Source organism: Geotrypetes seraphini, chromosome 12 (assembly GCF_902459505.1).
Source record: "Geotrypetes seraphini chromosome 12, aGeoSer1.1, whole genome shotgun sequence".
In the NCBI taxonomy this organism is placed as follows: domain Eukaryota; kingdom Metazoa; phylum Chordata; class Amphibia; order Gymnophiona; family Dermophiidae; genus Geotrypetes; species Geotrypetes seraphini.
In genome coordinates, this window is record NC_047095.1 from 28,097,663 (window position 1) to 28,123,719 (window position 26,057).

At 41.4% G+C, this 26,057-nt stretch overlaps 1 protein-coding gene and 1 long non-coding RNA gene across 9 annotated transcripts in view; one reads left to right on the forward strand and one right to left on the reverse strand.

Moving 5' to 3' along the window:
• The window catches only part of LOC117346714, a 574,004-nt gene that overhangs the window by 333,539 nt on the left and 214,408 nt on the right, over positions 1 to 26,057 (forward strand). The window lies entirely within an intron of this gene.
• LOC117346715 lies at positions 6,372 to 14,215 on the reverse strand. Its single transcript, XR_004536649.1, has 4 exons — positions 14,099 to 14,215; positions 12,742 to 12,859; positions 8,883 to 9,044; positions 6,372 to 7,988 (listed from the first exon to the last, which is right to left on the reverse strand). It is a non-coding gene; the product is annotated as an uncharacterized LOC117346715 (long non-coding RNA).

Below are 26,057 nucleotides of genomic sequence, written 5' to 3' on the forward strand. Positions count from 1 at the left end.
ACTAACCTTTTGTAATCCGCCTTGAACCGCAAGGTAATGGCGGAATAGAAATCCCTGATGTAATGTAATGTAATGTAATTTATAAAAAAATAAAAACCATTGTGAATTTGGTAAAACCGCGAACAACATGCTGGGAGACTGGCCTGTTCCTGAAGGAGAGGCAAAACATGGTAAAGAAAGTGCTGGGAATCAGTGATTTCTCTATGCAAGCTGATGTAATTGGGGGGAGGAGCCAGTAAGCTAAAAAATGCTAATAATCAAAACCACAAATGCTGAAACCATGAATAAGGAGGGAGAAGTGTACTATGTTTACTTAATATTTTATGTATGTGTGGTTGTAATCCAATATATATATATTGCCAGTAGTCTTCATCATAAGGCTTATGGAGGACGGATTTAAAGATCTCAATATGTATACTTTGGATAAAAGACAGGAATGGGGACGGAATCTTTTATTTAAAACTTCTTCCACCACTGACAACGCTTCTTCCTATGGAATAAAGTGTACAGAGAGCGTACATCCAGGGAAACCAGAAAGGTCACAGAGGATATATTCTGTTGGTTCTCTAGGCACTGTAAAAAATGCATAGTGTCCTGAATATAAGAGGGTATCTCCCAAACCATCGGAGCTAAAAACGTGTCAATGTATTTACATACACGCTCCAGCATTGACTCACGAGCCGACATAATAGGACGGCCCGGAGGATGTAATGGGTCTTTGTGTACTTTTGGTAAAAAATACAAAACTGGTACCTTAAACATACAATGGGTTAAAAACTGATATTCAGACTTGGTCAAAAAAACAGCCTTCCTACCCTCATTCAGGATATCCAACAGCATAGAAAAAATGTAATCAGAAGGGTCACTAGCAGTGTTCCCTCTAAGCGGGCGGGTGTTGTGAGCAAACTTTTTTCACTGTGAGCTAAAAATATCGGGCGCCAGCAAGTTATGAGCCAAATAAATATGTTGCTTTCTACCACAGAACTTCCTTACGTTTGTATGGAATCTATCCCCTTTCAACTTTAGAGAGTGCCCTCTCGTTCTCCCTGCCTTAGCTACTAAGTCTATTCCCTTCAGTACCTTGAATGTTTCTATCATGTCCCCTCTCAATCTCCTCTGCTCAAGGGAGAAGAGGCCCAGTTTCTCTAATCTTTCGCTGTACGGCAACTCCTCCAGCCCCTTAACCATTTTAGTTGCTCTTCTCTGGATCCTTTCGAGTAGTACCGTGTCCTTCTTAAAGTACCAGTGCTGGACGCAGTACTCCAGGTGAGGGCGTACCATGGCCCGGTACAGCAGCATGATAACCTTCTCTGTCTCTTCAGTCCAGCATCTGCCCCTTCCATTCACTGTCTGTCTTTCCCTGCCATCTCTCCTCCTGCCCCCCCCCCCCACCCCCCAATTTGGTCTAGCATCCATCATCTTCCTTCTGTTCCCCTCATGGTCTGGCATCTCTATCCTTCCCTCCCCCCTGTGGTTTTTAGCATATCTCTCTTCTCATTTCCTCCACTCAGATCTGATCATTCTCTGCTCTCTCTTCCCTTTTCTTCTCTGGTCTTCCTTCTCTATTTTCTGCCTCCATCTAAATTAAATTCTTTCTTACTATTTAGTCCCGTTTCCCTCTTTTCACTGTGTCTACACACAGCTTGTCACCCCTTTCCCTCACCCCTCCATTATCTTACTATTTTCTTCCCCCTTTATTTATCTCCTCCTTCCATCCAGTATGTGTTCTTTCCCCACTTCCATTCAGCATCTGCTCTCCCTTCTCAACTGACATCCATCTGCCTTCTGCTCTCTCTCCCTTCTTCTCACTTCCATCATCTGTCCCCTTCTCTCTCTCTCTCATCTCCTCCATTCCATCATCTGCCCCTTCTCTCTCTCTCTCTCTCTCTCTCTCCCCCCCCCAACTTCCATCATCTGCCCCCCTTCCCCTCACCTTTGTGGGTCACTTTCTTTCCCCTGAGGGTGGCTCATGTCACAGGGGAAGCTTTGGCCGAGCAGAACCGCTTGATTGACAGTGGAACTTACTTGATTGATGTCGATGCTGGGGCCCGTTGCCGTTTGAAGGAAAAAAAAAAAGGTGGAAAAAAGGAACCTGTAAAGGCGAGAGGAAGGGAAACCTCCAGGACAGCTGCTTTTTGCCCTCCTTCAGCGGCCCAAGAGTTCAGACCAGCAGCGGCGGCTGTGTATGCTTTTAACTTCGGCACAGAGCTGCCCCTAATCAATAGTTTAGCGCGGTTTCATGAGGCAGCCTCGGGGCCTTTGATAGCCGGCCCGCTTCGATGATGCGATGTGGGCCGGCCTAGCAAAGGCCCCGAGGCTGCCTTATGAAACCGCGCTAAACTATTGATTAGGGGCAGCTCTGTGCCGAAGTTAAAAGCATACACAGCTGCCGCTGCTGGTCTGGAGGTGCGGAGACAAGGCAGGAGGCAAACGCGGTGGAAGGCAGGAGTCCCGGCGAAGGCAGGAGTCCCGGCACAGCGACTGCAACAGGAAGTTGCAAGTCAGCTGACGCCGGCCTTTCGTTGCGGCGGGGACCGAATCCTTCGCGGACCGGCAAGATTTTGTTTGCGGACCGGCGGTTGAAGAACTGTGCTCTACACTGTGTGCGCTGTGACGAGAAACTTGTGCGCTGCGAGGTAATATTTTGTGCGTGAGCGCACCCCAGCGCAGCTTAGCGGGAACACTGGTCACTAGGTAATTGTGAATATACAGAGCTATCACTCAATTGATGGTATGCTTCTTGGTAATATTGAGCCTTATCCTGAATGACAATCCCCCCTCCCTTATCTGCTTTACGAATTATAATATCCATATCACTACGTAAAGATGACAAAATCTTTCTTTGGTAGGGTGTCAAATTACTATGCATACAATGTTGAGATCTTTCCAACTTTTCAAGCTCTGAATACACAAGAGCCTTGAAACCCGCCAACATCAGGGGGAACCCAGGTGCTCTTATCACGAACCACGGAACGGTCATACTTGGGTTCAGCATCAGAAAAATGCAGCCGAAGTTGCAAAGTTCTACATCTGCCGATCCCGGAGGTGTCCCCGGAAGTGGAATCTTTTGGCTTCTTAAGCAACAGACATTTCTTGTGCCGACATGCACGGAATGGAAGCAGAGTTTTGAGCTGCAATATTCCCTGACGAAGCCTCATGAGAGGTGAAACAAGGACTTGTTGGAAGAGGACATGGTCTGTGGAGTGTTTATCTTGTGAGCGCCATCATTATTTTGTCTGGCCAGACGTTTCCATCTACGGCGTTTTCTGGACCATGCTTCCTAAGCTAAGTAAAACTTTTTGGTTTTTCTTTTCCTGTGCACAGTGATGGGATTTTTCACCCTTTGATAAATTCATTTCAGTGGTGGTGGAGTTTTTTGCCTATGATAGGAAATGAAGCAGTATTGAATGTTTATTACATTTTGATTGTTGGCTGCTGTTATTTGAATTTTGAGGCTTTTTTCTCCACCTTTTTATGAAATGTTTATCGGGAGTGTTTAACCCACCTCTGGTGAGTAATATACAGTGGTGTACCTAGCATATGTGACACCCGGGGCCCATCATTTTTTGGCACCCCCCCCCATCTGAAAAAAAAACATGATTTTTAGTAATAAGCCACAAATCACACATGAGTACCTAGGAAAAGGCAGCATCTTACATATTGCAGTGAGCAGTACATCAATACACCCATTGTAAAACTAAACAAGCCAGACTAGTACAGATCAATCCTACACTGTCAATCCTAACAGAAAACCATGTCTTTCGAACACACAGAACACAGAAAACATCTTCACCTAGTATGGAATGTCATCACAAACTAACCCCTCCCCCTTTTACAAAACTGTAGTGTGAATTTTAGCCACGGTGGTAAAAGCTCCAACACTCATAGAATTCTGAGCATCAGAGCTGCTACCACCACAGCTGGCGCTAAAAAACGCTCCACAGTTTTGTAAAAGGGGGGATAAAATAGAAATACATAGACAAAGGTTAAATTGAACCAGCAAGAAACTGGACTCTGCATACAATGCAACACCACAGAAACAGTGACACAGGTCTCCTAAAACAATAAATAAATAGAAAATTTTTGTTCTACCTTTGTCTTCTTTGCTTTCCTCATCTTCTTGTTACTCTCTTCCTTCCATCCACTGTCCTTCTTCTCTCTGCATCTTCCATTTGCTCTGTTACTGTGCCTCGCCCTTTCTCCCTCCTTCCAAATTGGTCTGGCACCCATATTCTTCCCTCCGTTCCTCCCATAGTCTGGCATCTCCGTCTTCTTCCCTGCCAGCGTCTTCTCCCAACTCTCTCTTCCCCATTTTCCTTCAGCGTCTTCTCCCCACTCTCTCTTCCCAATTTTTTCCTGCAGCATCTTCTCCCCACTCTTTGTTCCTCATTTCCCTTAAGCATCTTCTCTCCACTCTCTGTTCCCCATTTCCATTCAGCATCTTCTTCCCACTCTGTCTTCCCCATGTGCTTTCAGCGTACTTCTCCCCCCCTGTCTTCCCCATGGCTTTCACCGTCCTTCTCCCCCCTCTGTTTTACCCTGTTTTCCTCTCCACCCCACCTTTTCTTCCTTTCTCCCTCCCTGCCCCTTACCTTCGTGGCGCTTTCTTCCCCCCCTCCAGCCCGGACAACAGGCCCGGTCCAACAAACCTCCCTGCCTTGTGGCCGGCGATGTCTAAACTGCCTTCTTACAGCAGCCGGAGCGTTGTAGTTGCATATGGCTGCTATAAAGGTTGTCTCTGATGCAACTTCCGGTTGCATCAGAGATGACCTTTACGGCAGAAACACACAACTTCAATGCTCTAGCTCATGGGTGCCCACACTTTTTGGGCTTGCGAGCTACATTTAAAATGGCCAAGTCAAAATGATCTATCAACAATAAAATTTAAAAAAAAAACCCACAAAGAACACTGTACACTGAGAAAATGTTAATTATTATTCCTATTCTGGGGTTTTTTCAAAGAGGTCAAGGCAGATGACTCTATGCACTGTCACCTCAGTAACAACCATACAAAAATAGACAAATACCCCCCCTCCCTTTTTACTAAAGCACAATAGCAGTTTTTAGCGCAAGGAGCTGCGCTGAATGCCCAGGGCTGCTCTCGATGCTCAAAGGCTCCCTGCGCTAAAAACCGCTATTGTGGTTTAGTAAAAGGGGGGCCATAGTGCAAAATAAAGAGAGCAAATATAAATTCAGACACATTTTGATCACTAAATTTAAAATAAAATCATTTTTTCTACCTTGTTGTCTGGTGATTTCATGAGTTTCTGGTTGCACTTTCTTCTTCTGACTGTGCATCCAATCTTTCTTCCTCCCTCCCTCCCTTGGTCTGGCATCTCTATCAGCCCCTTCCCTTGCTTCCCTTGGATGTCTGGCATCTTTTCTCCCCATCCCCGCGTTCCAGCATCTCTCTTACCCTCCCCATGCTATTCCTTCCCCCCCCCCAGGGCAGGATCCGGTGCTTGCTCATTGTTGTTCCCAGCAGCACTGCTGCAACTCTTCGGGCCACCGGCAGAATGAATGAAGTAAACATGCTGCCTTCAGTGACCCAGTTCTGGCCTCCTTTTTTTTTTCAGTGACACCTTCTAAAGCCGCCGCCACCCCAAGCTCGTCTTCCCTGTGTCGGGCCGACCAGCCTTCCTCTCCCCGACGTCAATTCTGCCGTCGGAGAGGAAGTTCCGCCCAGCAAGGCAGCGATTGGCTGGCCCAAACTTCCTCTCCGACGGCAGAATTGACGTCGGGGAGAGGCAGGCTGATTGGCCTGGTACTGGACTGGTTTTCGGACCGGGCCGGCTGTGCACCCCCCCTAAGGCTGCACCTAGGGTGGACCTCCCCCCCCACCCCCCTTTAGTACGCCACTGGTAATATATATATATATATTTTTGACATTTTTGGATTTAGTTATTACTCTGATTTTTTCTTGAGAGATGCTGAAATACCTACGTGGCATAAATGCACATGAGGCAAGTCTCTTTAATTTGAAAGGAAACTCCGGAATGAGAGGGCATGTGATGAAGTTAATAGGTGATAGGTTCAGGAGTAATGTAAGGAAATACTTTTATATCCATCCCCGCCCCGTTACTTTATGTGTATCCCCTAAATAAAATAGGACATACTGATGCATATTGTGGTCCATCCTTAGCCACAATCGACAACACACACCCTTCCAATATGCGCATAGTTCAAATATACGCATGCAAAAAAATAAATAAATAAATAAAAGGCTTTCTAAAATCAGGTTTTACTTATGATAGCTTTTGCACATGAATATCCTGAACATGGCTTCTAAAAGCCAGTACACAGCAAAGATACAGATTTATCTAGTATGATGCACAAGAGACAGGGCCATACTATAAACATGACCATACACAAAAACAGTGGCTTCTCAAGAGGAACATAAAGATAAGTGTTTGTACCATTACACTGTCACAAACGGTATATTGTACCTCTTATAAAGTGTGAATTTTATGAATACAATAGCCAGGAGGAAAGAAGCCTTCCTAAAAAAGTCAAACTTTGTCCTGAGGGAGATAGATTTGTGACTCTGAGGTCAGCAAACTGCAGCCATCCTATATACTCCTCCAAACCCCAGGTCCAAAAGGCAAGTTAGACTTTGAGAAAGTGTATACCGTTCTGCAAATATCAATCCGTCATTCATATGTACAAAGCACTTCAAATGATTTAAAAATTAGCACCTACAAGCTTAATATACGAGGAGGAATGTGGATATTTTTTCCTTAGCAACATCTTTTGTTCTCTCTCTTTTTTAAAAAAAATTGTTCGATTGGACCTGTTCCTCTTAAGTATTTGAGAACTTTATGTAGGACTGTAAGGAATTCTCCCCCCGAATTCTATACAGGTCATTCAAATTTGGGCATCAGGGCAAATGTACATGTTATAGGGGAAAGCACCCTTCAGGGATTCAAGACAAGGTTGGATAAGTTCCTACTGGAACAGAACGTACACAGGTAAGGCTAGACTCAATTAGGGCACTGGTCTTTGACCTAAGGGCCACTGCATGAGAGGACCGCTGGGCACAATGGACCAATGGTCTGACCCAGCAGCGGCAAATCTTATGTTCTTAAATTAATTAGTTAACGAGGCATCAACAATCAAATTGGAGTTAATTGGCAACAATTTGGACTTGTGCTCTCAACTGCCCTAGTTACTATTCTACAACATCCATGCTTAAATTTTATAGCACAAAACTCAAAAAGGGTATAGCTATGGGAGGAGTATGGGCAGATCGGGTTGGGTGAGGGGTTCCCAAAAATTAGGCATGATTTATAGAATAATGTCATATCTGTATCTCAATTGGACGTCGGCATTACAACAGGTTTTATCAGGCATAAGTTCAACGCCTAATATTAGTCATGAGATTTGCGCCAAACTAGTATTCCAAAAAGGGCACACGCTCTTTGCAGAAGATTTGCTTGGGTGTGGATCTTGTCAGTGCCTAACTGGGGCACTATATACTGAATCCAGCCTTCTGTGTTTCTGCCGAAGATAATGTATCTTATTTTTCTAATCTTCTGATCCTGTTTCTACTGGATGAGGTTGATGTAATGTAATCTCAGATCTCCCACTTGCAAGATTTTCTTTCTAGATGAATTTATTTGAGTTTGAAAGGATTTAGTGGATATACCGCAGCCTTCCAGCTTGCTAGGCAATACTCGTGTTAGCATTTAGATGTATATTTGTCTCTTCACTACACATGGCTGATGGTGGATGCAATCCCCATTGAGATAATATGCCCTTTTCTTCTATGTGGCCGTTAATTGAACGCATATTCAAACTAATGTCCTTTTTTTGTCAGTCTGGTTTCCAACCTTCTCAGTAAATTATCATTAGCAAATACTTTATCTTGATCAAAAAAATGTAGATTGTTACATTTCTTTTGGATAGAAGGGGTATGGATAGTTGACAGTTCCAACCATTAGTCATTCAGAGTGGCCAGCATCCCTGACTCGAGCCAGCAGTGCCGAGCTCTGAAATTACAAATCTTGCATTTACAATCTAGTTTTTCACAACATGTAGTTTGCACAGTATTAATACTTATAGATCTTTCATTTCTCCACAGAAATTAATTGCCTGAACCACAATGATTTATAGTCACAGCAAACATGATTATTAATTTTCCTGATCATTATTCCTGTGGGCGGCAACGAATTCCACTCCCGATAGAACTGACTTTCAAATGTTGCTAAAACTAAACTGTCCACAAGGTAATAAGCAACTAATTTTTATCCGAATCAACTTACACTTAAATGAATTTAATATAGGGCTCTCATGCCTTGTGGGAAAACTTGTTTGAAATATAAGGTGCTGAGTTATTTATGAAAATAATTACATATTTTGTTATTTGTGCTTGAACTGGGAATACTGTCTTCCTCCCCCCCCCCCCCTTTTAAGTAAAGCCACTGCATTCTCTCACATGGTAAATAACTTTTACACTCTGTTAAATACATTGGTTATAAATTCAGGGTAGTAGGTTTTGACTAAATTGTGCTATTTTTTTAGCTGCAAAATGCTCTTAGCATGGTGTCTCTTAAGAAAAAAGGATTTCAACAATGTCAGGAACCTAGTGGTCTAACTCACATTTTCCCTCTCCTGCCAAATTAATTTATCTTGGATAGGGACCAGTGTGGTTCTCAATCAATCTTTGGTAGCATGTTAAAAATATTTTTTTCTCAATAAGTTTAAGCAAAACAAAGGTATGCACTTAATTTTCCAGCTCTATTTAAATTCATATCCAAACCCGTTTTCTTTTTTTTCAGTCCATTAAAACAACATTTCAGAAGTTGGCTGGACTGATACACTACTCCCTGAGGGCAAATAGCATTGAACTATAACACTGTACAGTCTTAAGAGGAGAAACTCACTTTTTAATAAGAAGCTGCTGAAGGCTTACTTTCAGGTGTCAAACTTCTGGTTGCACTTTGGTCCTTCACTTAGCCAGGAGCTGAGGGAGGGATGATATCCTGATTGGTTCAGGAGGGCTTGGCATGTCGTCTAGCAGACCTAGGCATATGTAAAGGCCAACACTGTGTAGGAAAGAAATGTTAAGTGTGAGTTATTTTATTCTTATCAAGGCTTACATCCCTCTGCTTCAGTCATTTCCATTCATACAATATATTTCAACCTAGTCAACTTATTTGTGAAGAATAAGATTTTGAAATATGTTTTATAACAGCTCAGAGCATCGTACAAACCTTTTCTGTGGAAAGGATTTTTACACTATATGGTTTATATCATCATCATAATAATAATAACTTTATTTTTCTATACCGCCAACACCCCAAAAGTTCTAGGTGATTCACAGAATAAGAAGGACTGGACATTCCAGTGATAGTACAAAGCAATCAGAAAGGCAAGACAAAATTTCAATAATGAAAAAATATAGTATGAAACTATAACATGGTCATCAATCAAGAACAAATTTTTTGAACAAATAGGTCTTAACCGATTTTCTAAAAGTGCAATAAGATGCAGATTTTTGATTCAGATCATCTAGCCATAGTTGAAGTTTACCTGCTTGATAAATCAAAGATTGATCAAAATACTTTTTGTAACGGCAATTTTTAGGATTAAGAAAAGTGAATAGACCAGAATGTCAAGACGATCTAGTCGAACAGTACAGTTCAAAATGTTATTTAAGTTATTTAAGGATAAGACCCCAGTGTGGATATAAAGAAGAGATGATCTTATAGTGACATGTAAATATTTTCTGATTGAAATAACTTTTTCCATAGCCTCAAAAATGTCTTTTAATCTGCATACTGTACTCATGGAATGCTTTTCAAATACAGGTTCAAAAACCAAATGTGGGAGCAAAGAAAAAATAATAACATACAGAGTAGGACAAAGAATTTGTCTTGTTCCATAAATTTGATTTGATTTAAATCAATGTTCAAAAAAGGTTTAGGAGCCTAACTTTGGAGTTGTGCGTTAAATTGACCTATTTGAAAAGTGAGAAAGGTCTGAACTCCTACATTTAGGGCAGGTGTCCTCAAGTTCAGATCTCAAGGAGTACAAATTGATCAGGATATTCCTAATAAATATTCATGAGACAAGTTTGTAGGTGTGGTTTGCATGCAGGGCTGCCTCATGCATATTTATTACGCATCTCATGAAAACCTGATCTGCTTGCACTCCTCGATAACTGAACTTATATACCCTTGATATAGGGGCTCAGTTTCCCAATGTGGCTACATTCAGGCAATAAAAAGGTGGGCGGTATGAGGGGTGGAGTTAACTTGAAAAATGCAAGTAATAATAATAATAATAATTTTATTTCTTATATACCGCTAAATCCGTTAGGTTCGAAGCGGTTTACATAGAAATATACACTGAGGAAACAATAAAAATAGGATAAATAAAGAAAAGGTACTTAGAAATTCCCTTACTGTCCCGAAGGCTCACAATCTAACTAAAGTACCTATGAAAAAAAAAAAAAAAAAAATACAAGGAAAACATCTGGTCTGGTAATGTGCTCAGGGGTGCAAATCTACTATTTCTAGAGTGCTACCAGATGTACGCAGCGCTGTACAAAGTTACAGAGGAGACAGTCTCTACTCAAATCTCAACAATCAAGACAGACAAACAGGATGCCAGAGTAGGGGGTTACAGTTAGAGGGGATGGTTTAACTGCTGGCTAGGATGGTAAAACAGAGGACAGAGGTGGGTTTTCAGTCTAATTTTGAACAAGGGAAGGGGTGTGGTGAACAAACTCAGGTAGTTTATTACAGGCATACGGAACGACATGATGAAAGAAACAAAGGGCTAGATTCACTAACCTGCCCGATCGTGACCGATCCATATCTGATCCAGGCAGGTCTGATGGATTCACAAACCGGAAATATTCTAATGGGGCGATTGGAGGAACGTCCCCATCCACCGACACGGCTTCCTCTGCTGCTATCCTGCTAGTGGTTGGTGTACTCCAGGATTCTGTCTTAGGACCTCTTCTTTTCTCTCTCTACACCTCTTCCCTCGGTGCGCTGATCTCCTCCCATGGCTTCCAGTATCACCTATATGCTGATGATTCCTAGATCTTTCTCTCTACATCTGAGATTTCACCTAAAATCCAAGAAAAAGTCTAGCTGGTATTGCTGCTTAGGTGAAATCTCAGATGTAGAGAGAAAGATCTAGGAATCATCAGCATATAGGTGATACTGGAAGCCATGGGAGGAGATCAGCGCACCGAGGGAAGAGGTGTAGAGAGAGAAAAGAAGAGGTCCTAAGACAGAATCCTGGAGTACACCAACCACTAGCAGGATAGCAGCAGAGGAAGACCTACCAGCACATACACTAAAGGTGCAATGGGAGAGGTAAGAGGCAAACCAGGAGAGGACAGATTTGTGGAATCTAAACGAGGACAGCGTATCAAGGAGTAAGCAGTGATTAGCAGTATAAAAAGCAGCAGACAGGTCAAGAAGGAAAAGGATAAAGGCCCTTAGACCTGGCCAGGAACAGGTCACTGCAGACTTTGGTAAGGGCAGGCTCTGTGGAGTATAGAGGGCAAAAGCCAGATTGTAGAGGATCAAGAGTCTGTTGAGATGAAAGGAAGTCAAGGCAGCGATAGAGGACAGCATGCTCAAATAACTTGGATAGAATCAGAAGAAGAGAGACAGGGCAATAGTTGGAGGGGCAGGTAGGGTCTAGCAAGGGTTTATTTGAGAAGCAGCTTAACCATCGCATGTATGAAGTTGGAGAAGAAGACAAGATCAAGGCAGTGGCCATGCCAGTGAGTAGCCATGCCAGTGAGTAGGGGTAGTGGAGCATAGATGGAGGTCAAATGAGGAGGTTGAGGCAAGAAGCTTAAGAGGCATAAGTGTTGGAGGGATCATCAGCATGAATGTTAAAATCCCCAAAAGAAGGGAGGGAGGGAGAAGATGAATCTATGAAGACAGAATGCCAGGAGACAAAAATCGGTGAGAAAGATGATATATGACTACTATCCGGAGTGATAAAGGAGTGAATAGGTGGACAGAGTGAACTTCAAATGAAAAAGGGTGGTGTAATTGGGGTGGGGGTTGAAATGTGCAAGAAGGAGAGAGAAGAAGCTTAACACCTCCGCATCGACCAGTAGGGTGTGCAGCAGCTACTCTGAAGTCCTCAGGGTGAATCCATGTCTCAATTAGAGCAAGCAGGTGGAGGTTGTGAATGTAATGTAGTTTGATGGAGGCAGAGTGAACATTCCATAGGGTGCATAAGAAAGGGAGAGAGGCGGACCGAAGGGGAGGAATAGGAATAAGGTTGGGACGGTTGTGCATGTGGTGAAGCATATAATGTGGAGGGCCATGGTTGGGATTGACATCCCCTGAGGTGAGCAGAAGAAGGAGTAGGAGAGTGCATCGAAGCAAAGGGGAATAGTGATAGCAATGATGAAGATGGGAAGTGCTGAAAGGGGAAGGATGAATGGGAAAGAATGTTTGAGCTTGAGACCAGAGAATAAGATAGATGCCAAGATGGCTGGTGAGGGGATAGGAAAAAGAGGATAGTAAAGACTTTTGGGGTGGAGTGGAAGGGGATAGGGAGTAAGATTGGGGAGAGTGAGTATGAGAAGCAGAAAGAAAAAATTGGAGCCTTAAGGAGAGGAACAGAGAAAGGAAATAGAAACACAAAATATATGATAGTAAGAAAAGGGAGGCGCCCTCAGGAGGTGCATGAAGGAGCGCACTAAGGAGTACGTGCTCTTTATTCCTTTGTTTAAATATGTAGCAAGGTTTGTGAGGTCACCTGAGTGCTTGATTGGGAGGAGCTACGGCCAGACAGGCACCAGTATGAGGCTGCAGGAGGCAGGGTTACAAGCAGCAAGAGAGAGGAAGGGGCTGCAGAGGTTGGTTTGTACTCATTCCTGTAAGAGATCAAAGGATAGCATTTATTTTAGAGTGTACGCTGGAAGGGAAAGCAAAGGGGACAGGGCCAAGAGACAGAGCAGACAGGAACAGAAGAGCAAAAAATGGACTACTAACCGGCTACAAAAGGAACGAGGAAACAATTCAGAACAGAGGCCAGTTTGAAAAGATAGGTTGTAACCTAAGTTCTGCATCTTGGCTCAACATTTTATTGAAATTCAGCCACTCAGCTGAAACAGCACGTTTTGCAAACTGACACCATTGTGTTGCCTTATGTTGGTCACATCAGGACTTGCAGTTTTATCAGAAAAATTGAATCAACAATCTAGCTTCACCGATTTGAACTTTTCCAGCTTATTATATTATTCTAGATAAAAGATATATGACTCTGTGAAATGTCTGAATCCAGCCTTACATGTTTATGTTGTAACCTTTCATTTGCACATAATATTTTTACTATGTACACTCATGTATAACCAAGTAATTCACAAATGCATTAAGGGCAAGAGAAGTGCAGCTAAGTGTGAGGTAATATCAAGCCTGTAATTATTCTATGAGTAAAGGAGAGATGCCTAGAGAAAGATGCATAAGCAAAAGCCTTTGCTATAGGAAGTGGACTTCAGTTTTAGGCTAGATTTACTAAAGTGCGCTACCATTTTTTTTTTTTAATTGTTTATCAATTTATATTCCACCAAGGCAACTTACATTCATTATAATAAATCAAACCTCTAAATATAACTAACAGAATCAAAAATAAAATACCATACAATACCGTCTAGATATAAAGAATAAAATAAACTAACAATAAAAATTGGCTGACCTAAATCTTCCCACTGTCCCAGTTATAACTACAGAAATCCAAATTACTGTCATACATTCCATAATACAGATTACATACCAGGTTTAGCACACACTAATACACATTAATGTGTATGATTTTACTACAGGTCCCATTTTATGCAAACAGCCAGACAGAAGCATAGAAAGTAAAGGAAAATGATTTATTAACTCAAAAGGAAAAAATACGGCACCCTGTTACTTCACAGGGTCGGGCATACAATGAGCAGTCTTTTGGTTCCAAAGTCCTGAGGTGGGCCTGTGGCTGACAGGACCCGAGACATGGATCGTGGTTTGTGACTGCTTTCAACAGCTTTCCTCAGTCAGGCAACAGAGTCTGTCCCAAGCCAGACCTCAGTGCAACTCACAGGTATTCAGCAACAAAAGGAATATTGGCTTACCTCAGCCAAGCAGAGTATCTAAGGGCTGTAGTCAGGATGTAAACGGAAATCACCTCTTCCTCCTTCTTTTCCCTAGGCCCTCTCTTGCTAGATCTGGCCCAGCCTCTTATACTTCCTGGTTCGTGCCTCCCTGACTCCTCCTTCCCATGTCATTTCCCCCTAAGGAGGAGCTGCCTCATGTCATTTCCCCCCAAGGAGGAGCTGCCTGTATTAGGGTGGTTCTAGCATTGCGGGGGAGTATCCAGCAGGGGGAGTGGCAGTGTCTTATAAATTCCCTCACAGGGAGTAATTTACTAATAAGGTAGGATAATAGCATTAGTGTATGCTAGTGTTCTTTATACCTTCCAGTTAACTAGCTCTGTCTTGGAACTGTATTGTGTGATGCACAAGCAGATGTGAATAGCACAGAGTTTATTCATTCATCATAGCTAACATCCTTTCCTGTCTCAGTTCACAGGAAATTGTAATGGGCTGCTGTATATAATAACAGTACAATATGTCACTGTACTAATAAGTTGGTAAAAGATCTGTAATAGACAGTAAAGAGATATGGATTCCCCTTTAATGAAATCTAATGTAAGTCAAGGTGATCCTAGTTTCCTATTTTTGGCTGCTTAATGGAAGTGGAAAACAATAAGAACAAAACAGTATAAAATGCATTGATTGTGAATCAGGACCAGTTACTAAGATGAATGTGCCCTATAGCCACCAAACTACCCAAAATTAGTTAATCCCAAAAATAAGCATTTCTGTTTTTTTGCATACTACCTAGGAAGAGCAATTTTCAAAGTCATTCCTGTGGGTAAACTAGCTGTATACCCATGGAAATGGTTATTTAAAAGTTTTGTGAAAGAAAACCTGCAAAATTCCACTTACATATTTATTACAGATGTCAATAACATTTCTCATGTCATTTCATACCATTTTTAGCCCCAAACTGATAGGAAAAATACCTGAAGTTTTAGGGTTTTCCTGTTTTGGAAATAGTGTGCATTCTTAGGAAATAGTGTACCCTCTTCATGAAGAGGGCATACTCTGGAAATAGTGTGTGTTATTTGGAAAATGTGTGCATTTTTCTGAAATGTACGCACTATGACATTGCTCAGAACCCCCCCAAAAAATGCTTAAACTAAACAAATTGAAATTTTCTGTTTTGGGGAGGGAGGGGGGCAGTGCACACCTCTATAATTTAGTAGATGAGTAATGTTTTGTACTTACTACACATTAGCAATAAAGACTGACGTACAGAAAATGGAAAGCCTGCAAGGTAAATTGCAGGGGCATCGCCAACATCTGTTTTGCATTTACCGCACAAGGCAGACACCGACTACATGGCATGGCACTGTGTTATATTCAGTGGCAGATAGTGAGGAACACCCAGGCTACCCTTCACTTCAAATAACGCAGGGTGGGCCCAGAAAAAAGTTAAAACATGCCATTGCCATGATGACACTCCCCCTTGTACATCCGATCCCTCTTTGACACCCTCTAATCACCTTGACCCTTGACATCTGTAATTCTTTCACACATCACCCCAACATGTCTAATCCCCATAAGCATTAACTCAACATCTCCAATCATACCTTCTCATCTCCACCCAAATCAACCCGTTTCTAATTCCACCCCCCCACCACACACACACATATCACCTCAACTTGTCCAAATCCCTTAGATTCACTCTGACATATCAAATCCTCCCACATTATCTTTGAACTTCCCTCAACAGTCACAATTCTTCCCAATTGGATTTCCGTCCAAAATCCCTCTAAGACCAAGCCCTGCCCCTGAAGGCTCAACCCTCTCCTAATCCTCTAATCCCCTCTTGGACCTTCCTGGAAGTCTCCATGGTGGTCCAGTGAGGGGGGGGGGGTTTGGGGGAGGGGATTAATATTTGGGAGGATCGGACATGCTGTGGGGATGTTGGAAGGGAGATTGGATGTACAGGTGGGAGCACTACTGTGATTACAGGAGCTGTGTTAATGGACTTCTGATAGCACAGCTGCACTTACTGTCTCGAGGTGATGGTAAGCTGCGTTATTAGCTAGGGCAGGGGTAGGCAATCCCATCCTCGAGAGCCACAGGCAGGTCAGATTTTCAGAATATCCACAATAAATATGCATGAAATAGATTTGCATATCAAGGAGGCAGTGCATGCAAATCCATCTCATACATATTCATTGTGGATATCCTGAAAACCTGACCTGCCTGTGGCTCTCGAGGACCGCAATTGTTCACCCCCGAGCTAGTGCATGATACTGACCCCTTGCACTTGCTATCATAGCTGACCACTTTTCCACCTGCCCAGTCACACTCAGCTCCCATCCACTCCCATATTAAGCAGCTAATGCAGGATTTGTCCCACAATGGCTGCTCTTTTAGTGCTCAACACATTACTATGCTAATGTCTACCGCATGTTAAAATCCAAGTTAGCAGCGTACACAGTTTGGTGAAAAGGCCTCTTAGTATCTATCATCGGTTAAATAAATATCATTTATCAATTTTTATTTGAGTCCATCCTACGTAGATTTGTGCCAGTTAATATGATATCATGCAATAGTAGAAAATTGAGAAATAATTTGTAATAATCCAGGAAGTGATGTTTGGGGTTGGGTAATAAAATTCAACAGGTCATCAGCATAAGCTAGAGTTTTATACTGATGTGACAAAAATGGTAAACCTTGTATTAATGGTGAATGTTTAACTGCAATGAGAAGAGACTCTATGTAAATACTGAAAAGGAGCAGTGTCAGGGGACATCCCTATCTGATTTAATAATATACTATTTGATATACTGTAGAGTTGTTAATTTTGAATAAAGAGATGAAATTACTATAGATGGCTGAGTGAAAGGTTGTGCAATATGAAGTAAAACATAAATAGTACAAGCATTATCACCAATGAATCTCCTCTTCATGAAACTTATCTGGTCAGGGTGGATAATATAACGCAAAATGTTTTCAAGATGTGATGCTAAGACTTTAGCTAAAATTTTACGGTTTAAGTTCAGGAGAGATATGGGCCTATAGTTTGCCACTTTGGTGTGGTCTCTCCCTGGTTTAGGCAAAACTATGATTTAGCCTCAGCAAAACCACCTTAGGATTATTCTGAAAGAAAGAGTGTGCAAGTCCCGTAAGAAAGGAAAAGTTCAGTACTGAAAAGTTTATAAAATTCAGCAGGGTATCCATCAGAACCAGGTGCTTTGTGATTAGCAAGGTCTTTGCTTTGGAAATTTCTATTTCAGTGATCGGTGCTCCAAGGGGTAGTGCTTGAGATTCTGAAATAGTTGGATGTGGTAGATTATTCAAAAATAAGTCACCATTATTAGAAGATTCATTAAGTGATGATGTATATAGATTATTATAAAAAGATTCAAATTCTTTGGCGATGGACGTGAGATCCACTAATGTTTGACCTTTAGTGTTAATGATGGAGGAGATTCTAGAGTGTTATTTGTGAATGGCCAAAAATCTAGCTAATAGGTGACCAGATTTGTTAGCTGATATATAATGACTGTTTTGAATTTAAAGTTTATTGTATTCCAATTTAATTGAAAATTTCTCCTCTGAGACTCACTTTGAAGGCTTCCTCACACCATATTAAAAGAAGTAAACAAAGCTGTTTTGATTTGAAAAAATTCTGGGACGTAAGACATGATGGTTTTTTTTACAAAAGCATCATCTGTCAAGATGGAAGTGTTCATTCTTCAGGGTTTTATATCTATGATATCCAATTGAAGAATCTCAAGATCTGATAATGTGATTGGGTAATTTGTCCAGTTTATCTGTCTTGACTAGATTGTAAGTTCTTTTGAGTAGGGACTGTCTCTTTTATCTTTTGATATACAGCGCTGCATATGTCTAATAGTGCTATAGAAATGATTAGTAGTATATTTATATAGAAATTACTTTTGGGATAAGAGATTTAGTGATGGGAAAAAAGTCAATCATATCTGGAGCAGAGTACTGAGTAAACATTTTTTCTGTAGGACGATATGCACTTGTTGACTGACGGTCTAAAACTATGTCCAATGGGAGATTAAAATCACCCCCAAGCAGTGTTGGATAGATACTGTATTCCAAAATTAGATCTCTTCTAGTTGATATAAATGTAGATGAGTCTATGGAGCATAGATTCATTAGTGAGAGGTGAATAGAACCAATTTGGACAGAAGTGATGATCCATCTACCATCTGTATTGGCTGTTTGTTAGATAATATTCACATTTAAACCTTTTTAAAACAGAATGGAAACTCCTCTTTTTTGGATGGTGCAGGAGAAAAATATGGCAGTCAGCCCAAGAAAAAACAATTTTATCATAAGTTGTTGTGATTTAGATGAGTTTCTTGTGGTAGGAGGATATCTGTTCCTTTTTATGGCTATATAATCAGCAATTTTCCTCTGTTTTAATGGGTGATTAAGTCTATCGACATTCCAGGTTGCACAATTAAGAATAACCACTCGAAAATAAGAATAAATGTATTAAATTAACTAACAAATAGAAATATGATATGCATTGTCCTGCTGATGGTACATATTAATATGTGTACTGTATAGTGATACTTGTAAAATGTAAAAACATTTATATAGCATTGGTGCTTTCCCTATATGCGTTATACACAATAACAACTTCACAAGTTTGTCAAGCAATAAGCCACTCGCAGTATCCACTTCCTATATATTTCTAGGTAGAGAAAATCTCACCAAAGAAGGGGAAAAGGGAAAGAATAACATATGTATTGAAAATGCAAGCATGGAATATTTGTACATATACAGGCATGCGCATAAACACATATACCAACCCACATACTCATACATATACTTTCACATTTTCACCCACACTCAAACACATACATTCATGTCTTTATATTTACCATCTGTCCTATTGTGGTAGATGATTTGTCGTTTTGACCATTGATTTGTAATTTTAATTTCATTTTAGATTGTTTATTTATATATATCTATGTAATTGTTTGGCTTTTTAGACTGTAAACCGCCCAGAAGGCTATGACCCTTGGAGTGGGATAGAAAATTTTAATAAACTTGGAAACTTTGACCCTCATATTAGCCGAGAAGAATAAGCCAAATTGTGTGCCAATGTCCTTAAGATCCTGATGCAAAGCTAAAAAAAAAAAAAAAAAGCTTTCCTATTGGCAGCTGTAGTTGTGGAAAGATCTGGTACAATAATGATTTTATGACCCTGATGAAGTAGAGAAGATTTGCTTTTGGCTTTCATGAGGATATGTAATGCTTGGGGATATCTGAAAAGCTTTGAAATGATGGACCTTGGGCATTTGGCGCCAAGTTGTGATTTAGAAGGAGTGCAATGAGCCCTTTCAAATTCTAGTTCATTGGTGAATTCAATGTCCAGAAATGTTGGGAGTCAGTTTTCTAAGAAATGGGATATGTCAGAGACCTCTGTCCCTTTGGGTAATCCAAGAATATGAATATTGTTCCTGCAACTGTGATTTGTTAGATCTTCTAAATCTTCTTTAAGTTTCTTCAATGTCAGGTCAAAACCGCGGAAGACAAAGGCGCGCGCTGACAACTGAGCGCAGCGCGGAGGCGTGCGCCGAAGAAAATAAATAGGGAAAAAGTTAAGTTTACAGTATAATGAGGGGGGTTACAACCCCCCAAACCACCCACAACGTCGCCGCGATCTGTATTAAGTAAAGTGGGGGGGCTCCCCAACAAAACCCCCCCGTCGGAGCCCCTAAAAACTGTCATTTTCTTCGGCGCGCGCCTCCATCTTGCGCTCAGTTATCGGCGCGCGCCTTTGTCTTCCGCGGTTTTGTCTATGAACCAGTTTCTTCACTACCTCAGTATTTGCTCGGATCGCAGGAATCTCCAACTCCATTTTGGTAGCACGTGTAGTGAGAGACTCGATAAGTTGTTGTGTTGAGGCAATTTGAGTATGAATCGGTTCTAGTTCCTGACGCATATCTCTCAATATGGCTATATGATTGTGTAGTAATTCTTTTATCCCACAAAGTTCCTGCATTACTGAATCTTCTTCTTCATCCATGAGGCCGCTAGATTTCTTGGACAAGGGCAGGTTCAATTTGAGTCTTTTTTATTGTTAGGCTGTGCAACCACTTTACTTTTTTATGAAGACAAAGTCTCAGTGTATTATTAGGAAGAGAAAATAAAATTAGAGGTAATAACCTTGAAAAAGTGTATTTAGGTGAAAAAATTGCCAATAATTCAGAGAGGAAGTGGGAGCTCGCAATTCAAGCAGTCAGCATGCTCGAACATCAGCCAGAAGTCCCTGGTATTTGCCTCTTAATACATATTAAAGGACACCAACATAGAAACATAGAAAAATGAAAGCAGATAAAGACCATATAGCCTATCCAACCTGCTTATCCATACCATCCACTCTTCCTTTCACTCCTTTAGAGATCCTATGAACTTGTCCCAAGCTTTCTTGAATTCAGATATAATTTTTATCTTCATTTCTGCTGGGAGGCTGTTCTATGAATTCATCACCCTTTCCATGAAGAAGTATTTCCTCAGGTTACTCCTATCCCCTTTCTTGTAATGAGAGCATCACTGCCCCCACCCCTCAAACAGAAATTAAAGCTACTTGCGAGGTTGATCACAAGTGGTATTTTCATAAACCACAGGTGCAACTAATCTGTGGTTCGTCACTGAAATAGTAAATTAAAGGACACTAAAAGTATTATTTCACTTTAAAAATTAATGCAAAGTTCAGCTATGCAACCAAGAGGAAAACTGACTCAGGAGTAAGATCATAAAGAGACATTTAATTTTTGAGTTAGGTACATTGGAACCTGAATATCTTGAACACAACAATAGAGTGGAAGGCATTTTTTAAAATAACCTTTTTCTGGGGGCTTTTCCTCTAGAGAAGGTTAAGTCTGCTCATTTCTCTTTAAACAAGTTTGAGCTCTAATTTTTGCACTATAGTGATGTCATGGTTGCGTCTATTTGAGCGTGAGTGCCATGTTTTTCAGGCTGGGTAGTTGGCATTTTTGAGAGAGAAGGTTATTCTCCTGACACAGCATTCTGCAAAATAAGATCTTGCAAGGACTCTTGTTGAGAAATTTTGAGACTTTTTGGAAATGCAATGTGATTGGATCACAATTGTACAGCGCGAGTTGCACGCTTGAGGATTACAATCATCGCTTGATCCGTGGAGGACCGTCAGATGTCCATTGCTGAAGCACTGATACAACAGCCTGTCCTGGAAGTGATGTTTTTGAGATAAGTGTTTGCAACCTCGCTGACAATAACCTTCATATTTATTTGACGCTATTTGTGCCAGATAATATGTGGTTTGAGCAATTTGAGAGCCTGGTTTTTTGGCCAGAGACTTTTTCTCCTGTAGAAGTGGGGAGTTTTTTTCTCTCTGGTCTGTTTCCAGAGCAGGCCTATGATTGAAAAAAGAACCCCATAAAAGGGCTTTAAGTGCCTGGGGTCTTGATTTATTTTAATTTTGAGGCCTATTTAGTAATTATATTGAATGCTTGACTCATTATTTGGTACCAATAGTGGAAGACACATGGATTTATTTGAGTGTTTTACTGTAGGGCAGGGGAGCCCAATAGGTCGATCGCGATCGACCGGTAGCTCGCCAAGGCAAAGTGAGTCAATCATCCAGGACTCCCTTTGCCTTGGCGATCTATTGGGCTGATCAATCTTCCTCTCCCCGATGACAATTCTGCCGTCGGAGAGGAAGTTTGGGCCAGCCAATCGCTGCCTGGCTGGGCGGAACTTCCTCTCCGACGGCAGAATTGAAGTCGGGGAGAGGAAGATTGATCGGCCCGAAGCAGAGAGAGCATGGGGCGGTGTCAGCATCGGCTTTGGGGCCTGTTATCCATTGGTGGCGTTTGGGTCCTGTTCCCCGATGGCAGCGGCAGTGGCAGTGGCTTGGGGAAGGGCAGGGAGAAAGAAAGAAAGGGGGCAGGCAGGGAAACAGAAGGAAAGAAGAGAAACAGAAAAAAAGAAAGGGGGCATGAAGAGAGAAAGAAAGAAAGGTCAGGGAGAGAGGAAGAAAAAGTTGGGAGAGGGAATGAGGTGTGGAGGAGAGGAAGCATACAGGCTGAAAGAAAGATTGGATGCACAGTCAGAAGAAGAAAGTGCAACCAGAGACTCATGAAATCACCAGACAAGGTAGGAAAAATGATTTTATTTTAAATTTAGTGATCAAAATATGTCTGAATTTATATCTGCTGTCTATATTTTACAATACTAAACCGCAATAGTGGTTTTTAGCGCAGGGAGTCTATGAGCGTCGAGAGCAGCGCTGGGCATTCAGCGCAGCTCCCTGCACTAAAAAATGCTATTGTGGTTTAGTAAAAAGAGAGGGGGTGGGTATTTGTCTATTTTTGTATGGTTTTTACTGAGGTGACAGTGCATAGAGTCATCTGCTTTGACCTCTTTGAAAAAACCCCGGAATAGGAATGATAATTAACAATTCTATGCGTACAGTGTGCGTTGTGTTTTTTTAAAATTTTATTGTTGGTAGATCATTTTGACTTGGTCATTTTAAAAGTAGCTTGCGAGTCAAAAAAGTGTGGGCACCCCTGCTGTAGGGTATTTGTGTCTTCCCTCCCTTGGTTGGTAATAGGGAGAGAAAGGACATGCTGGATGGAAGGGGATAGAGGATAGAGTTTGTGAAAGACTGGGGAATAAGAGGAAGGGAAATGAGAAGTGTAGTGTGAGAGACAAGAGATAGAAAGCTGTAGGTAGACAGTAAAAAGAGGGAATTTCAAGACTATAGAGTAAGAATGAATGAAAAGAGGAAGAAAAATAAACTGCAGAACATTAAGAGGAAAAAAACTGTTAGAAATGGACGTAGTAGAGGAGATGAAGAAGACAGGAGGAGAGATAAAAATGACAAATGAACACAAAACCCTGGTACGAGAGTTACGAAAAGACAGAGGAAAGTAGAAAGCAGATACTGAAGCCAACATGATTAGAAAAGTAGAAAAAAAGGATTGTATTTTTAATTTTGAATAAAGTACAAAACTCACAACTGAAAGTCTGATATATCATAGGGAAGAGGGTGGGGGCAGTGCAAGAAAGGATGGGATGGAATTATAGCTTGCTACGGCCCTGACTGCACACAACTGGCAACTGCCTAGGGGAGGGGCGAAGCTAGGGGGTGAGCTGGGGCGGAACCGGGGGCATGGCCAGGACTGGGCTGGGACCGGGGGCAATCTAGCTAATCTACCTGACGTCAGAAGGGAGCCAAGGTCGGCACGAGCAGCAGGTGGAAGATGCTGCTTGCGCCTGTAAACATTTCAAGGGGTACGCAGGATGTGAGAGAGCGGAGGCTCGCCCAGGCAGCAGTGATGCCAGGTGCCACTGCCCTGGGCACCAATCTCCTTCGCTACGCCATACCCTACATACCTCTTACTGTGCCAAAGAGAGCTTCTTTCAGGAGTTCATAAGATGTAAAAAGGTATGGGCGACTTATCCACGTGCGCTTGGAAGTTCTTTTTGATCAAGCCTGAGGCACCCAAAATGATGGGAAATGTTTCTGTATCTTTCTCCACAAAAAAAACCCGGAAAAGTGAAAAATCAATAATGTAAAGGCAAACACTTTCACTAGAAAATATGAACAGTTAACACAGTGTTTTGGTTACTCAATAATAGTTCAAATTATTTAGTCCACAACTTTTGGAGAGAGACTTAAGAAAAAATAAAAATAAGAAATAAGACGAATCTTATCCAACATAGAAAGCGGAATTGGGGTTATAGTTTTGGTTTTTTTTTTCTCTTATAATATTTTGTGTAATCTGTGTACAAGTATGTTTATTGCTTGTTTGTATTAATCAAATTGAATAAATAAATAATAAAAAAAAAAGAAAAAAAAAAAAAAAGAAAATATGAACAGGATGTCATGAAAGGTAGTGCTGCTATAGTTCTAATTAAGGGAGTTTCAAATTGCTGGAGGAAAAAGCCTCAGCCATCTTTTGATCTTGAGATGCGGTTTGCGTCCAGCTTAAAGTGTGATCGGATTGCTATACACCCTGAGGCAGCTGAGATGTGAAACGCTGGCCATCGTCGGTGTACCGATCTACCTATTGATAAGTGGAAATTTTCCTCTATCTTTATACCATAAGTCCTGCTTTAAGTTCACTATTGTGGGAGCTGGTCTGGAGGTTTTTTGCCAGTGAGGTGTTCACCCGACCACCTTGGACCACCATTGTGGTGGTGGAAGGGTTCCTGTCTGAGGCTTTTTCCTCCAGCAATTTGAAACTCCCTTAATTAGAACTATAGCAGCACTACCTTTCATGACATCCTGTTCATATTTTCTAGTGAAAGTGTTTGCCTTTCTGTATCTTTCTCCCACATTTTCTTACTCTCAGACTGCATTTCTTGGTACTTGCTTTTAGATCCCTCAGGTGTAGGTGAGCTGCAGTCACTTGTTTGAATACACCAGGGCAATCAGTATGTGATGAGGACACCTTCTGTTCCCATTTTTTCCCCAGAAAGAGCTATTTGTCTCTTGCTAATCATTACACTATGGTTCCCACAGTTACTCACATAATATTGCATAATACATGAGTTTGTTTCCCCTAGAGTTGAACTGAACACATCATTGCAATTTTTCTAGGCAGCTGTCACATTCTGGCAACGATAACCCATTGCTCGGTCCCCCAAGAAATCCATGTTATGCTATCTCGACTTATCAGTGTCCATATCTCAAATTCCATAGGTCGGCAAACCATGTGCCACACAACCTGGCCCACAGCTCTCTGTCAGCCTCTTACTGTACCACTTTTGTGCTTTGGAATCTAAGCTACGTCTTTCATTAAATAATTTTGTTGCCAGTAGAAGAGAATGGAGCGAAACTATTTAAATTACAAATTGAAATGACTGCACGGTTTTATCTGGAATGCTTGAGCTAGAAGAATTCTTACTAGAGATACAAAAATGTGTTCCTATGTTTCAGTGTTACTTATTTTTTATTGGATTGGATTTATTGCATTTGATATACCACTTATACGTGAATATTAAGTGGTTTATAATATTAATATATTAGAAATTAGGATTACATTTTTCAATCCATTAGAATATTTTTCCTCTCTGTCCCATGCGGGCTCACAGTCTGGTAACTATAGTACTTACGGAAGAAGTATTTAATTACACCCTAGAGAAGTATGAAGAGAAGAGAGGTTTTAATCCCTGTTAATAAATATTGTATGTTGTATTTACTTTTATTTTAATTGTACACTGCTTAGAAATTTGATTAAGCGGTATAAGAAATTTTAAATAAATTTGGAAACTTGGACTGTAAATATTATAGGCGTACAATAAGGCATAACGTACGAGATAACTTCAAAATTTCTGTATCAAAGTAAAAATAGAGAAAAAAAATAGCAAAATTAGGCAATCCCTGAAAAAATAAAACAAAAGAAAATTAGAAATTAAAATAAAAATAAATCTCAGACAGCTTCCAGTTCCATATTCTCAACTGAGTCAAGCCTGTCTGAATCACTGGAACTAAATTAGCTCATCCACCTCAGTTTCTCTTCTGAAAGAAGAGAGAGCGAAGAGGGCTGAACAGTCTTCTCATTGGACCCCATCAGAAGCCTGGGAGCTGGACACAAGCAAAGGCTCAGGGTTGGAAGTTGGGTGTAAAAGGCAGTCCATGCTGCCAGGACAGCGCCGCTGCAGCATCAATCTCCCCTGTCAGGAACCAAACGCAATCCCCATCACTGGAGCCAGAAAGACCACAAGTTCTGCCAGGATGGAAAAAGGCAGGGTCCGCTGCAATCAGCAGCTTCTGCAGCGCTGCCAAGGAGCAATTGAGATGGCCACCCAGTAGGAAGAGAGGAGAGCCAGCAGGGTGTAGCAGCAGGGCCCAAATGCAGCAGCACATACCCCACAGTGCCAGTCCCCAAAGGAAAGAAGAGCCGCGATCTCCCAGTGAATCTCCACCACAGCATCAACAGGTAGGAAGGCCTTTAAACCATTGGTATAACAT